The sequence below is a fragment of the Bos taurus genome, chromosome 19, assembly GCF_002263795.3.
Source record: "Bos taurus isolate L1 Dominette 01449 registration number 42190680 breed Hereford chromosome 19, ARS-UCD2.0, whole genome shotgun sequence".
Lineage (NCBI taxonomy): Eukaryota > Metazoa > Chordata > Mammalia > Artiodactyla > Bovidae > Bos > Bos taurus.
This window is the reverse complement of record NC_037346.1, coordinates 34,673,141-34,686,669: the sequence shown is the minus strand read 5'-3', so window position 1 is coordinate 34,686,669 and position 13,529 is coordinate 34,673,141. Positions and strand designations below refer to the sequence as shown.

Genomic DNA, 13,529 nt, shown 5'->3' with positions numbered 1-13,529 from the left:
CATGGCCTCAAACAGAGTCTTTGGAAAAGATGTTCTTTCCCTAGAACTGTAACCTGCATTACCCAGAATAGGCTACTTGGTGGTGCCGTCTCCCCTGAGTGCCCCCAGATCCTTCCTGCACACTGACTTTCCCAATAAGAGGCCCTTGAGGTCATGACCACCCTTAGACACCAGAGGAGGGAGAGTGGGTTTAAGAGCACGCCCTCTGGCTCTGCAGGTCTGGGACGGGTCCCAGAGCTCAGCTGGGGCATCCACAGCCTCCCAGGCCACCCCTGGCTTTGTGGTCAAGACCAAGCCTGTGTGCCTTTACCCCCTGCTGCTCCTGGGGGAGACGATGGGTGGCTGACCGCATGCCTCCCCACGACGGAGCCCCTGAGAGGAGCAGGAGAGGGTGATGTGGGCTGGGCCGTGGTGTCCAGAGGGAGCAGCTGGCGCCGCCTGAGTGCTGGGGCCGCAGGTGGCAGTCCTCTCAGGCAGGGCAGGCCAGGGACATGGGTGCCGGGGGGAGGCACGAAGGCCTAGGACAGGAAGGACCTGGCTGCGTCTGAACTGCTGCGATCACAGTGTGCCTGAAGGAGAGGCCCCGTGGGGTTCACGGCCAGCGCAGTTCCGTTTCTCGGAGCTCATCAGGGACCAGACCACAGAGGGCCTGGGAAGCCTGGTGTATGAGTGAGGGCCAGAGGGCTCCCGCATAGTAAGCATCCCCGAAGGTCAGCCCCTGGAGACAGGGCTCCACTCCCTGGAGCTGTGTGTTGCAACTGGATGGCAGAGGGATGGCTCTCGGTGGTCACTAAGGGGCCCACAACCACAGAAGCCTCGTGAGGGCTGCACGGCCCAGAGGGAAGGAGACACTTGGGCTCACGGAGCTTCTTATAGTGACATGTCATTTTCAGTCCAATTCCACTGACTAAGGCGGGCCTGTGGCCACCCTGCCTCCTTGGTTGGGGGGGGTGGGACATTCAGGCTACCATTGACCGAGGAGAGCAGGGAGTATTTGGAGGTGAGCTGACCTTGACCCCCGGGCTGAGGAGGGTCCCATACTTCATTCCGAGTAAAGCGAGGCACCTCTGGAGGCCTTGAGTAGAGGCTGAGGTCTCATTGGTTTTATTTTTTAACTATTTATTGATCCCATGCAGAGAAGGGCACGTATCCTGAGTGGCCGGCTAATGAATTGCTACAGACTGGACACACTAGTGTCTGACCAGCATGCACATCAGGAGGGGGCATCACTATCCTCGTGTCCCCCCAGGCCTGGCCTACCTGGGATCCCAGTGTCAGCTTGTGAACTTCGTCCATGTGGTCTCGAGGGTCCAGTTGTCTGACACGCCTGGGCTGCATGCAGCCAGCGTGGTTATTTCCTCCTGCGTAGTGTTCAGGCATGCTGTGTGGCACCCCAGGAAAGTCCGGGCAGCTTACAGCCTACGACTAAGCCTGCCAGGAACGTCCGGGAGCATTGGGAACGCAGGGTCTGGGGGCGGTGTGTGGCACTCGTGTTGCTGTGTTTCTGGAGGTAGGATTGCTGTGATCTCGGGGTTAAGAAGGTGCCCCCTGGACTCAGGAGAGGAGACCAAGGGAGTGACCCAGAACAGGAGAGGAAGGGCTGGAGGGTGGGTTGGACCCTCGGGCCGCTTGGCCTCAGAATCGAGCGATGTCCCCAGTGCAGTCTCATCTCCCGTGGGTTTGGACGGTGAAGGTCACACGTGGTCAGTGAGGTCACATGTGGTCAGTGCCCCCAGAGTCCCAAGAAGCAAGGCCTGGATGTGGGCTGCACGTTCAGCCCCACCACCACCTACGGTGATGCATAGGCCTTCCAGTGACTGCGCGCTCGGGGGTGGCAGGGAGGTCATGTGTCTTAGAGCCCGGAACTCTCCTGCACCAATGCACATGTGGGGAGCACCCGAGCCCACCTGACACTTGGGGAGACTGTGGCTGGCCAGGAGGTCGGGGTCCCATGCACTCCCCGACTCTGGGTGCATGGGACAAAGGTCTGGGGTCATGGTTCACAGGGTCACCTCTTCAGATGGTATTTCTTAAAGGGGCCAAGAGAGGGTGATTCTTTGCCCAGCTTGAAGCTGAGAGCACAGATGGTTAGGCCCCAGCCTGTCTGGGACCCTCACCTGGAGCCACCCCAGCCATAACAACAGACACTGCAGCGGGGGCCAAGTAGTGAGCCGGGGGTGGTGGTAGGGAGCGGGGTCTGGCTCCCAGGCCGGGTCTGCAGCGCGGGTAGGTGACTCGCTTGGTGGGGCCACTGTGTTCTGCCAGTCCCCAACCAGCCCCCCGTCCAGCTGTCTGAGGCCAGAGCAAGGCTTCGCTGAGATCCTTGGACCTCTGGGTCCGAGCCCTTCAGGGTCGGCTGGTGTCAGTTTTTGTTTTAAGAAACACAGTGTGCCTGTTCCTTTGACTGGCCGCCCCTGGGCCCATGTCTGGGTGACCTCAGCACAGGGTGCTCCCTGAAACCCGCACTCTCAGGGAAGCATGCCAGGCGCCGGCGGGGCATCTGGGGAGGCTGGGGCCATGGCCAGTTGTGAGAAGAAGTGTCTTTGTCGCAGATGCACGTGGGGCTCTCTATGAAACCGTCTCAGTGCCGCACAGGAAGAAGAAAAATGGGGCTTTGATGTGGGCTGCCTCTCGCCGGCCGCCGCGATGTCACTCAGGCGCGTCTGTGGCAGCTTTTATTAAGGAGCTGTCAGCTCTTCTCAGCCTGAGACCCAGGGGCTCCCAGGGCAGGAGGCGGCCCAGAGCTGTCTGCAGGAGGCCTGGCATCCACATGGGTGGGAGGGACCCCGGTCCAGCCCCGGCTCCCAGGGGCAGGCAGGGCCCAAGTGGATCCCTGGGCACCACTCTGGGCCAGGTGGGGTGGTGGGGGTGACCTGCTTTGGTGTGGTCCTGATCCTGCTGTGCAGCCACCGCTTGGCAGGGAACTGGGCGCGGCCCCTGCTCTGGGCTGAGGAGGGGGCTTCAGAGGCCTGGAGGCAGCGTCCAGCACCAGATGATGAGGCCAGAAAGGGTGCCTAGGGGCTGGAGGGGAGCCTGGTCTTGTGGGTATCGGGGCGGCTAGGATCCACTGGGCTATGAGCAGGAGGGCAGGGTAGTGCATGTTTGAGGGGGCCTCAGGAATGTGGGGGATCCCTCAGGGAAAGGTTGGGACTAGCAAGATCTGGAGTAGGGATCCAGCAGGACAGTAGTCCAGTGGATACCAGCCCTGCTTCCTGACCGGCCAAGGGGATGCCAAGACCTGCCGTGAGCACCCTCCTCAGGGCCTACGGCTTCCTGAGCACTCAGGCGTCCCCAGAGAACCAGGCGGGGTCATCCCAGGGGCAGCCCAGGCCCCCCAAGCTTTCATGAGCCCTCTAAACCCTCAGTGACGAAGGGAAGGAGACCCAGACACCAGGGGCCCTAAAGCTTTGGGCCTTAGGAAGCAAGTAAACCCCACTCTGTATCCACAGTATCTCCATTAACAGGACTCTGTTCCACAAATCTCTGTTCCTCGTTCATTCCAAAAACTGTGAGCTGTTGATCATTTCAAAAATCTCAGCTCGCTGGAGAAAATACAGAAAATAACCAAGAGTGAGTGTAGAGAGAAGAACAGACGTCACTGCCCGGGCCTCTGGTGCGGCATCTGTGTGTGTCCCCCCCTAGCTTTCACGTCCTGCCTGGTTCCTTATGCACCAGTCCATGAGTGTCTGCCTGGGTCTTTGGAAACAGGGCTGCTGAGGCTGGGATCTGGGGTTGTGCATGCTGTGTGACCTTGCAGGAGTTGGACACCCTCTTGGAGCCTTCGCTTCCACATCTCTGCATGTAGGGAGGGTTACGGTGGTTTCTTGGGCTCCACTCAGAGCTGACATGGGGGGTCTTAGTGGTTCATCAGCACAGGTTCAGTTGGGAGCCTCCTCCTCAGAGCAGAGTTCATTGTGCCTTTGGAGAGGGGTCCTGGGCAGATCACACCTCCCTGAACCCCCGTGAGCCATGGAGTCTGGTGGTCTGTTGACTTAACATGTTCATTGCTCTCAACACAAAGCAAGTGTGCAGTCGATAGGAGCCATCCTTACAGGCGTGACCAGCGGGTCAGACCCTGGTCTTCTTGCTGCGGGAGAGGCGGCTGGCCAGCTCACCTCCTCGGGCTGGCTTTGTGGCTCTGGCTTTGTGGGCTTGCATTCAGAACACCCTGCACTTGCTCTTGTGTGGCTCTGTTGCTTTTTGAGCTGGAACCAGATTTTTCATCTTGCGCTGGGTCCCTCAAATTACGAAGCTTGCCCTGCTCTTAACAACAGGATTGTAGGGAGTAGAGCATAGGATGGCCTGGGCCAGCACCCCGCGCCGTGCTCCAGGGCTGTGTGTGAGGGAGAGGTGGGCCGGGGGCTGCCCGCATGGCCGTGGAACCTGCCAAGGGCAGGAAGTCTTGGTGGGAGGTGGGTGGGGTGGGGGGACCTGCCAAGCTGTGGCCAGACACCCCAGGGGATGCAGAACAAGGTCAGAATCAACTGAAACCAAGCCGAGTACCTGTGAAGAGGAGGATAGGGTGCAACACCGGCACCCACGCCCTGGGGATGCGACTCCCCTGCCTCGGGATGCAGGCTCAAACGTCCCATAGCACCCACATGGGGAGGGGCGGCGCCTCAGCTGCCCACAGGTGCAGGGAAGGGGCAGGTTGGGCAGGAGGCCTCTGGTTGCAAAGGCAATTCAGCTGAAAGGAAAGTGGAGGGCCGAGGAGGAGTGGCTCTAACTCAGGAGGCAGACAGGGCATCAGGCAGGGGGCTGGGGGGCCACCTCTTCCTCTCCGTCACTCCTGGAGGGCAAGAGAAGGGGGTCTGGAAGGCTCTGCTTTCTGGCATCCCGAGTTGGCCTCTTTCAGGAGACCTGGCCTTGTGTGGGCCCCGGGGCACTGCCCCCACAGCGGTGGGGGAAGCTGGCTCTTGAGTGGCAGCTGCCTGCCCTGGGCACTCAGGGAGCCAGGCGTCCATGCGGGGCAACCAGGGACTCCATGACCCACAGGGGCCACATGAGGGCATTGTGGGCACCCAGAGTGCAAGGGAAAGGTGCTTCCTGCTGAGGAAGTCCTTCCGCCCTGGGTTTGGCCTGTGGAAGTGGGGGCCTGGCGAGGGGCAGCCTCCCCTGGTCTCAGTGCAGGAGGCAGGGCAGTGGGAGCAGCATGCTGAGGACAGGGACTAAGTAATGGGGAGCCAGTGAAGGCTGTAGAGCAAGGGAGTGCCTGGGGCCAAGCTTGTGAGAGGCCACGTGGTGGGGAGGCTGGGATCTGGGAACCCAGTCTGACCCGTGGCCAGACCTGGGCTGTGGTCGTGGGGACAGGAGGGGGGCCCTGAGGACGCTGAGGGGCCTCCTCAGAGATGGACCATGGGGAGATGGGGGCAGAGGACGAGGTGTGTACAGAGGTGGCCTTAGGGTGACATGGGTGCGCTGAATCTGGGGATCTGGAGCTGCAGAGGGGGGTCAAGGCAGGGGGCTTTGCCCTCAGGAGTGGCCGAGGCTGGGGTAAGAGCAGAGACCACCCAGGAAAGGAAGCCAGAGTCTGAGGGAGAGTGGGTCTCATCAGGCTCCCCGGCACCCTGGTGTCCTGTGTCCCTGGGGACGAGCGGGACGAGCCCTGTGATGAGAAGCCACGGGACTGGGATGGGGATGTCCAGAGTGAGCACTCGGCCCCCTGTCCACCTGCTGGGGGAGGGCAGCCCTTCTCCCACAGGGCGGTGGGGCGGCCAGGCCTCAAGGACAAAGGCAGGCGGGGGCAGGGGAAGGAGCTTGTGGCTGGGAGCTTAATGGCCCCGAAAAAAAAACATAAAACTGGAGAATTATGGGGAGACATAAACAGAGCTGTCAGGCATTAGCTGCAGGGCGACGGCTCAAGCCCGGGAAGAGATGCCGGCGGCTGAGCTGGGTTCTTGCGTATGCACGGAAAGACAGAAGTTATCAAAGGAGGGAGATTAGGGAGATGCTGCCTGCACGCTCAGCTCCCTAGCCCAGCTTTTCTCACGCTCTGGCTAAGGCCCCGGCCACACGCTGACCCTGGGGGCTGGGCCGGGGCGGGGGTTGGGGGGGTTGGGGGGGCCGGCAGGGGCGCGGGGGCTGGGGGTGGGGGGCGGGACTCAGGCCCAAGGACAGAGGCGGGCGCCGGCCCCACAATTTATGGTGCTCGCACACCCTGCCATCTTCATTCTCACTATCGCTGCTGATGTCATTAGCCAGGCACTAATGGGCTTAAATTTCACCTTAAACCGTCCCCGTGTCCCCGTGGATGACAAGCATTCTGCTCTCCCCAGCTCTGCAGAGCTGCTGGGCGGGCTCAGCAGGCATGTATAGCCCTCCTCCTCACCTGCCCTCCGGGTCCCCAGCAAGAGGTCCCCAGGGACCCTGGGCACACTTATGGGTCAGGGTGATGCTGGGAGCCCCAAGCGCAGGGATAGGGCCCAGGAAAGGGGGCTTCTCGATGAGCTCTGGAGGCCCCGGGATGACCCACACAGCGAGGTGCAGCTGGGGTCCAGCACCCTCCCCGTGCCCCTCCATTTCTGGGCCCAGGTGTCATGACAGGGGTGGTTGCAGGGGGTCCCTGGCACCCTGGAAATTGCCCACCATGTTCTTCTTTTTCTTCTTTGACTGCACCCGGTCTTAGCTGTGGCATGTGGGATCTTCCTGGATGAGGGATACAACCCGTGTCCCCTGCACTGGCAGGTGAATCCCTAACCACTGGACCACCAAGGAAGTCCCTGCCTGCCATGCTCTTTAAAGCCTTGAGGAAGTCTTATTTCGCTCAGGCTAATGAGCAATGGCATTGCTTGGGGTTGCAATTCCACCCACTGCCTGTCTGTCCACCCACCCATCCATCCATCCATTCATTCACTCAGTCATTTGGCAAACACAAGGCCCATGACCCCTGGCTTGCTCACGTCCATCAAAGGCCTAATTAGCTTTCCTTTTGCACCTGTGAGAGGGAACACACGGTGATCTTTAAATACAGGGTGTTTGGAGGACAAAACCTTCCTCACGCTGGCTTTGCAGGTGGAGGGAACTGCTGGGAGCTCTGGGGCTGTGGGGGTGCCGCGTGGACCTGTGGGCCTGTCCAGTTCACTAGGATCAAGTTTGCCTGAGGAGCCAGCTGGGGCTTATCCACCATCAAAGCCGGCTTGCAGGGGCGTCTGCTGGAGCCAGCCCTTTCCCATGGGAATCTCAGGCCCTTCCACGTCTCCAGGGGCCTGTCCTCGCTGTGCTGGAAGCTTCGTCCATCCATACTGATAGCAGTGCCAAGGAGGTCTTGACCGGAGGGAGACCACCACCCCCTCGGTGTCAGACAGTCCCTGCAGTGGGACAGGGACGGGGACGAGGCTGGTGCAGGCCTATAGGCATGAGGAAGGAGGCCAGAGGTGGGAGGTGGGGGGAGCAGTTCTGAGCCCCCACGCTGTGTGAACCCCTGCCCTTGCTGGGCCTCAGATGTGCAATCTGTCACACCAGGGTGTTGACCCTGCAGCCACTGGGGGTGAGCTGGTGGATGCGCTGAAGGCGGTGTCGCCTGGTGGGTTGGAAGCGTGGGCTCTGGGGTACCCCGAGGCTGTCCCTGCTTCTCCCCATCAGTGTTTGGAACCTGCTGCTGAGTCGGTGCTCCTGCCTGACACTTCTAGACCCTCACCACAGCCCCCAAGGCCTCCTGCCACGCGGACCCAGGGAGGCCTCCGGAAAGCCTCCTCTGAGCCTGAGTTCCTGCTCAGGTGTGATTAGGGCCCTTCTGCCCCGCCCGCCCTCCTGGACTGGCCAAAGCTGCCTCAGGAAGTGTGCAGCTTGGCTATCCTTGACCTGACCCACATCCTTGAACTATAATAAAATCAGGCCTCACAGCACTTTGCTATCATGGTGCTTCTGGTCCTCACAAGCTGTGCAACTCTGGACAAGTGCCCTAATCTCTCTGAGCCTCTGTTGCATCATTGGTAAGAGGAGTTAAAATATGTAGACTGCTTCTTAGAGCAGGGCTCTGCACACGTAAGCATCGTGTGAGAAGCAGCTACGAGGGTGACGATGACAAAGCACTTTTCTGTCCATGTTCTCATTGGCTCTTGCTCAACCCCGTGAGGTGGGCCCAGTCTCCTGGGTGAGGACATGGAGGCCCAGAGAGGTGGGGGCGGGGGCTCACCCGAGGTCACATGGCGAGTCAGTAGCAGCCCTTGGGTACTCGATGCTCTTTCCAAAGACACAGGAGGCTCTGGTCTGGAAAAGAGCAGCCCAGAGCCAGGAGGACAGAAGGGCCTTTCTGAGTCCTCTTTCCACGGGCCCGGGCCTGCAGAGGCCTCCAGCCAGCCAGCCAAGTCTCTTTTACCCAAAGTGCCAGCTTGAGAACTCAGACAGCCAGGTCTCACTCTGGCCACTGCCTGCCGAGACAGCATGGCCGCCCACCCAGGCAGGCACCAGCTGCTCCTGAGGCCAGAGCCCGGTTCCTGTCACCCTAGACAGCTCCCAGCTTCCTGACCCCCCTCCTCAGCCAGCACTAGGACTGGTCAAGGATTTTCCTGAACTTGCCCTCTATTATAAAAAATTATACAAATGTTTTCCTCTTAGAAATAACAACTTGCTTATTGGGCCCTGCTCTGCCAGGCACTGTCCCTAGACACGCTGCCCTCCAGGGACTGACCCCCGCGCCTGCTCACAACTGAGGTACTGAGGCCCAGGCCCAGGGCGCGCGGGCGGCCCAGCTGGGACTCAGCCCAGCATTCCCAGACGGTCAGCCGCACCCTCACAGCCCCTGGGAGCCAGAGACGCCTCTGCCCTTATCACGAGTGTTGCCTTTGTTTTGGCAGTTGGAGGGGAGCAGAGTGCTGGTAGAAATGGAGTGAGAAGTTCGGTGTCCCACAGACCGGGAGCCGTCCCTGTGAGCCCCAGGCCCCGTTCGTCAAGGGCCCTGGCCGTGGCAGCTGCCCCCAAGGCGGTGCACCCAGAAGCGAGGTCCTGGCCTCTGTAGGGGTTCAGGCCTCAGTTTTCTCATCTGTAAGATGACGCATGATCGCCGTGCTGCCTGTTGCAGGACTGAGTGAGGCTGCTCCTCTTGGCAGCTGGGCTTGTCCCTCCTGCTGATGGCCACGGCCTGCTGTAGCCTGGCAACTGGAAAACTGCCGGGCCAGATGGGAGCCCGGCACGGGGCGCACTCTCCAGCCATCTTCAGAGCCAGCCTGGAGGGTAGGTATTTATCCACAGTGTAAGCTTAAAATCCTAAGTGGGTATCACAGGCTCATGGTAAAAAATGAAAAATCAAGTACCCCTCCTCTTTTATACAGGTGGGGCCTCTCTGCACACTGTCTACACTGTGGTTTGCTCACCAACCTAGAAGCTGCACCCCATCCACACACGAAGCCCATATCCATGGTACAGACCTCCGCACATGTGTGTTCCTCAGCCCCTCACGGGGACACATATAGGATCTCCGGGCTTTGGTTTCTGCATACTGCAGTTCATGCAATGCAGACCACTATGGGCCTGGCTGGGCCAGGGCAGAGGCACAGCTGGTTCCTATTCACCAAAGAGCTCTCTCAGCGACTGCACCGGCTTACCCCCACCTCCGTAACTTGACCGGGGCCCGCTGCCGGCCGGGGAGAGACAGGCATCACATCCACACCAGCACTGGAGGGGCCAAAACGAGTGGTTTCCCCAGAGGAATCCTCCGTGGTCTGGCACGCCTAGGGGCCGAGCCAGCCTGAGAGAACCCAGGTCCGCCCCCGGCCCCTCCTCCAGGGTGTGGCCTCGGGCGTCAGGTCTCTGGGCTCAGCAATGTCATCTGTGAAACAAGGGTGGTCATGGGACCCACCCGCGGGACTGGCATGAAGATGAAGTTTGTTGTGAAAGTGCTTACTAGGGCAGCGCCAGGCACGTGAGGTGGTGAGGATGGGTCTGGGTGAGCCCTGTACCCACCCCAGGTCTGCAGCTCTTGGGGTCAGTGCTGGGGTCTGGATCTGTTGCCCCTCGGAAGGGGTCAGGGAAGGGGAGAGGGTTTGGAACCATCAATGGAAAGGGGGGATGAGTTTAGCCCAGTTTGCCACTGTCCTGACAGGGCCACTGAGGCCCAGGAGGCCTAGACTTGAAGTGACCATGGGTTCAGCAGCATGAGCTGCCCTTCAGTGCCACCAGGAAGCAGGGCTGGGTGCAGAGTCTGGGGGGCGGGGGAGCAGAGCTGCAGGACCCCGGCTCTGAGACAGACGGCTCGGGAACATGGAGCCACAGGCTAACGCCAGGTCCTGGGCAGCCCTCCTTGGACAGGACAGGACTCAGAGCCCCTCACTGAGCCCAGCCTCCTCCAGGGGCTGAGAGCTTGCTGCCCTCTGCAGCCCCCAGGCCAGCAGGCAGCCTCACCTGGGAGCTCGTTAAGAGTCACAGAAACCCAGACTCTGCCCTCCACCCAGCTCACACACAACAGCGGCAGTCCAGCCGGGAGGACAGCTCATCTGCCATGGGGGTCGGGACACGTCTGAGCACAGACCTTAACCCTGGGTCCCAGCCCCCGGCTCCGGCCCCTTCCTGAGGACCTGCTCTGTTTCACCCTTAGCTCCCTGGGAGGCAGAGGCAGTGCAGGGTCTGGCTCTCGCCCCATGGGCAGCGCTGGAAACCGCTGCTGCTTGTGCTTCCTCCACCAGGCACCAAGCACGGCATCTCTGCCAGTCTCACGGACCCGCGTCGGCGTGTCGGGGTACGAGCAGGCTTCAGTTGGGGAGCGTGAGGCTCAGAGAGGTGAAGTGAGCGGCCCAAGGTCACCCAGCATGGTGTGCAGAGCTGTGTGGCATCAGAGCCCAGGTCTTTACAGGATGGGGACCAAGTTGGGCCAGGTGACAACTCCCAGTATTCCAGAGCCACCAGCGAGCCCCCACAACTGGCCGATGTGACTCTGACATCTCTGGAGCCCCCGTCTCGATAGAAGACTGCCCTCTCCCTGTGGTCAGCGCAGAGCTGGCCAGCAAAGATTCTCCCGCAGCTTTCCAGAACAGGCTTCCAGGGGTCGGGCTGAGTTCACTGCGAACAACTGAGAGAGGAGCTTCCCAGACACCTAGTGACCGGAATCTGGGGTGGGCCAGGAGATCTGGTTTAGTTGGAGGGGAGGCCCGAGAGGGCCGGGCCTGGGGAGAAAGAAACATGCTTTCAGCTACAAGCACAGAGAATGGGCAGAAAGTATCCTGTCCGTCCTGGGAGAGAAACAGAGTGCTGTTCAGAACAGCTGGACGCTGGAGTCAGACAGCTGCCCTCCCCTCGGTTGCGCCCCCCAGCACCTCCACGTCTCACGGCTGCATGGAGGAGAGGAAAGTCAGCCAGGACAAAGCAGCAGCCGAAAACCAAAGGCAAATATTTTCCGTCCTGAGGAGAGCGGTCCCAGGCTGCCTCCAGGTTTGAGCTGGTGGTTTGCTTTCCCCAAAAGCCAGTGCTTCTGGTCACCAGGCGACGTGTTTAGGGGGGCTGCCCAGGATCCACCTGGTTTTGGGGAGAGCAAGGAATGGGGGGCAGAGGGGGCAGCAGAGCATCCATCCAAGCCTTGCCCGGAAATGGAAGCTCCCTTCCCAGCAGAGGGGCAGCAGGGGAGCCCGGAGCACAGGGTGGCCCCAGCTGTTCATCTGGCAGAGTCCCCCCAACCCAGAATCCAGCCTTGAGATGGAGACTCCCTCTCATATCAAAATAGGAGCTGCCTGTTTGGGCGACGCAAAACTGCCAGGCCCTATGTGAAGTTGTGGTTTGTCCTAACCAGCCACACACGTGTGAAGAGCTTGTGACATTCACATCTGGGCCGCACATGAGGTTCCTCCTGGGACCCTCAGTAAGACCCTCATCACCAGGGTGGCTGAGTCTGAAGGGGTTGGGAGGGGCTTGGGGGGAGGAGGAGATTGGGCGGGTAGTTGGTGCACAGTGTGATTTCTCTCCAGCTCTTCACCACACCAGGCCCCTGCCCTTTTTTTCTCCCAAGAAAAACAGTTTTCTGAAATTTCCAAAGGAGCGAACCAGGGCCTCCCTGTCATCCTTGGCCCTAGAAAGGGAGGACTCCTACAAGCTGGGGTGGGAGGAGCTAGGAGCCCTGTCCCCACCCCCTTCCCCAACTCCAGGGCTCAGTTTCCCCATCTGTGAAATGAGAGGTTACATCACCTTCCAGATGGCAGCTTGAGGGTCAACGGTATGATCTGCCAAGGCCCTAGGAGGGGACGGACACGCTGTCCTGCTGTTACACCTGCTTCCGTGGTCTGAGGGTTACTGAGAATTTTCAAGACCTGGGGGAGGCCCCAGGCTCTGTATCCAGGCTGGTTGAGGAGAGAAGCCCGGTGACAACCCCCCTTTGCCCTGCCAGGCTGTGTGTGTGCCCAGGAGATCCCTGCTCTGTCCTCAAACCTCCTCCTGTCCAGGCCAGGCTGGGCCTCCCAGATGGCCAAGGGTGTCAGCAGACCAGCTGTTCTCACATCTGTATTCCACCCCAGCTCCAACCGGCCAGGCTTCTTACCTCTGCAGTAATTTTGGCCAGAGGCTGCTACCCTGGGGTGGGAGCTGCGCCTGTTTGCTCCCCACCGCCCCGCCCACCCCATTCAGCTAGTCCTGGGAGAGAAATTTGGCCCCAGTTCCCAAATATGCCCTGTTCTTTGCTGCTACTGGGCCAGCACTCCGGGCGGGAAGGCCCTTTTCCCTCTTCCCAGCAGGCCAGACCTCCAGTCTACCCCCCACCCCTGGAGGCTCTGCAGCCGGTTTCTCTCGGCACCCCCCGCCCCCCCCCCACCCCGCTTCAGAAGGGAGGTGGTCAGGGGGTCGATGCCTGAGCAGTCTGGAAAATGTCAAATGACTGATCCAGCCGAGGCCCCCAGGGGGTTCTGGGTCCAGCCCTATCCTTAGCTGCCTGCCCCCTCTCTGGGGCGAAGGACAGGCTGGGGTTTGGGTGGGTGGCCTTTTGGCGAGCAGGGTAATGGGAGTGGACGTGGACTTCCTGCGCCCCAGGCCTCTGAAGGAGGGGGCGGGGGTCTGGGCTGCTGGGGCTGCTGGGCCTGCTGGGGAAGGGGCCGGGAGGAGGGGGCAGGCTGGGGGAGGAGCGCCCCCCCCCCCCGCCCCCCGCGCCCCAGGCCGGGCCTGGCGGTCCGCCTTGAAGTCGCCGGTGTGCAAGGCCGCTGTTGTGTAAATGGTGTGTGTGTTTGGAGCGGCTTAGGGAGGAGGCTGGAGATGGGGGAGGCAGCGCCCCACTTGGCGCCGCAGCTGCCGGAGGGTCCGCGTGTTAGAAGCTCCAGCTTCGTGGATGATTGAAGAAGGGTGGGCGTTGAGGAGAGAAGGACGAAATCCAGAGGGGGTCTCGGCGCCCTGACTTGGCCGCCCCGCGTCTGCAGAGGGAGAGCTGAGCGAGCGCGGAGGGAGGCGAGGGGACGAGCGCGCCGGGATCCCCGCCCCCAGCCCAGCCGGTTCCAATATTTCGCAGAAAGGCACGCGGCTCCTAATCGGTCCTTTCCAGGCTGAGATTTAGCCGCGCGATGCCCGTGCAGGGGCGGGAGCCGCGGGCCGGGGGAGGCGCTCGGAGTCCGGAGGCGCTGAGCGAG

At 61.1% G+C, this 13,529-nt stretch overlaps 1 protein-coding gene across 9 annotated transcripts in view; it reads left to right on the top strand.

Moving 5' to 3' along the window:
- RAI1 (retinoic acid induced 1) overlaps window positions 1-13,529 on the top strand; it is a 103,539-nt gene that overhangs the window by 66,545 nt on the left and 23,465 nt on the right. For 6 of the 9 annotated variants that reach the window (XM_059878337.1, XM_059878336.1, XM_059878335.1 and 3 more), the window contains one exon: window positions 1-13,529. This exon is cut by the window's left edge and continues 29,306 nt beyond it. The exons of the other annotated variants lie outside the window; for them this stretch is intronic. The gene's annotated coding sequence lies outside the window, so the exon portion shown is untranslated. 9 annotated transcript variants of the gene reach the window in all.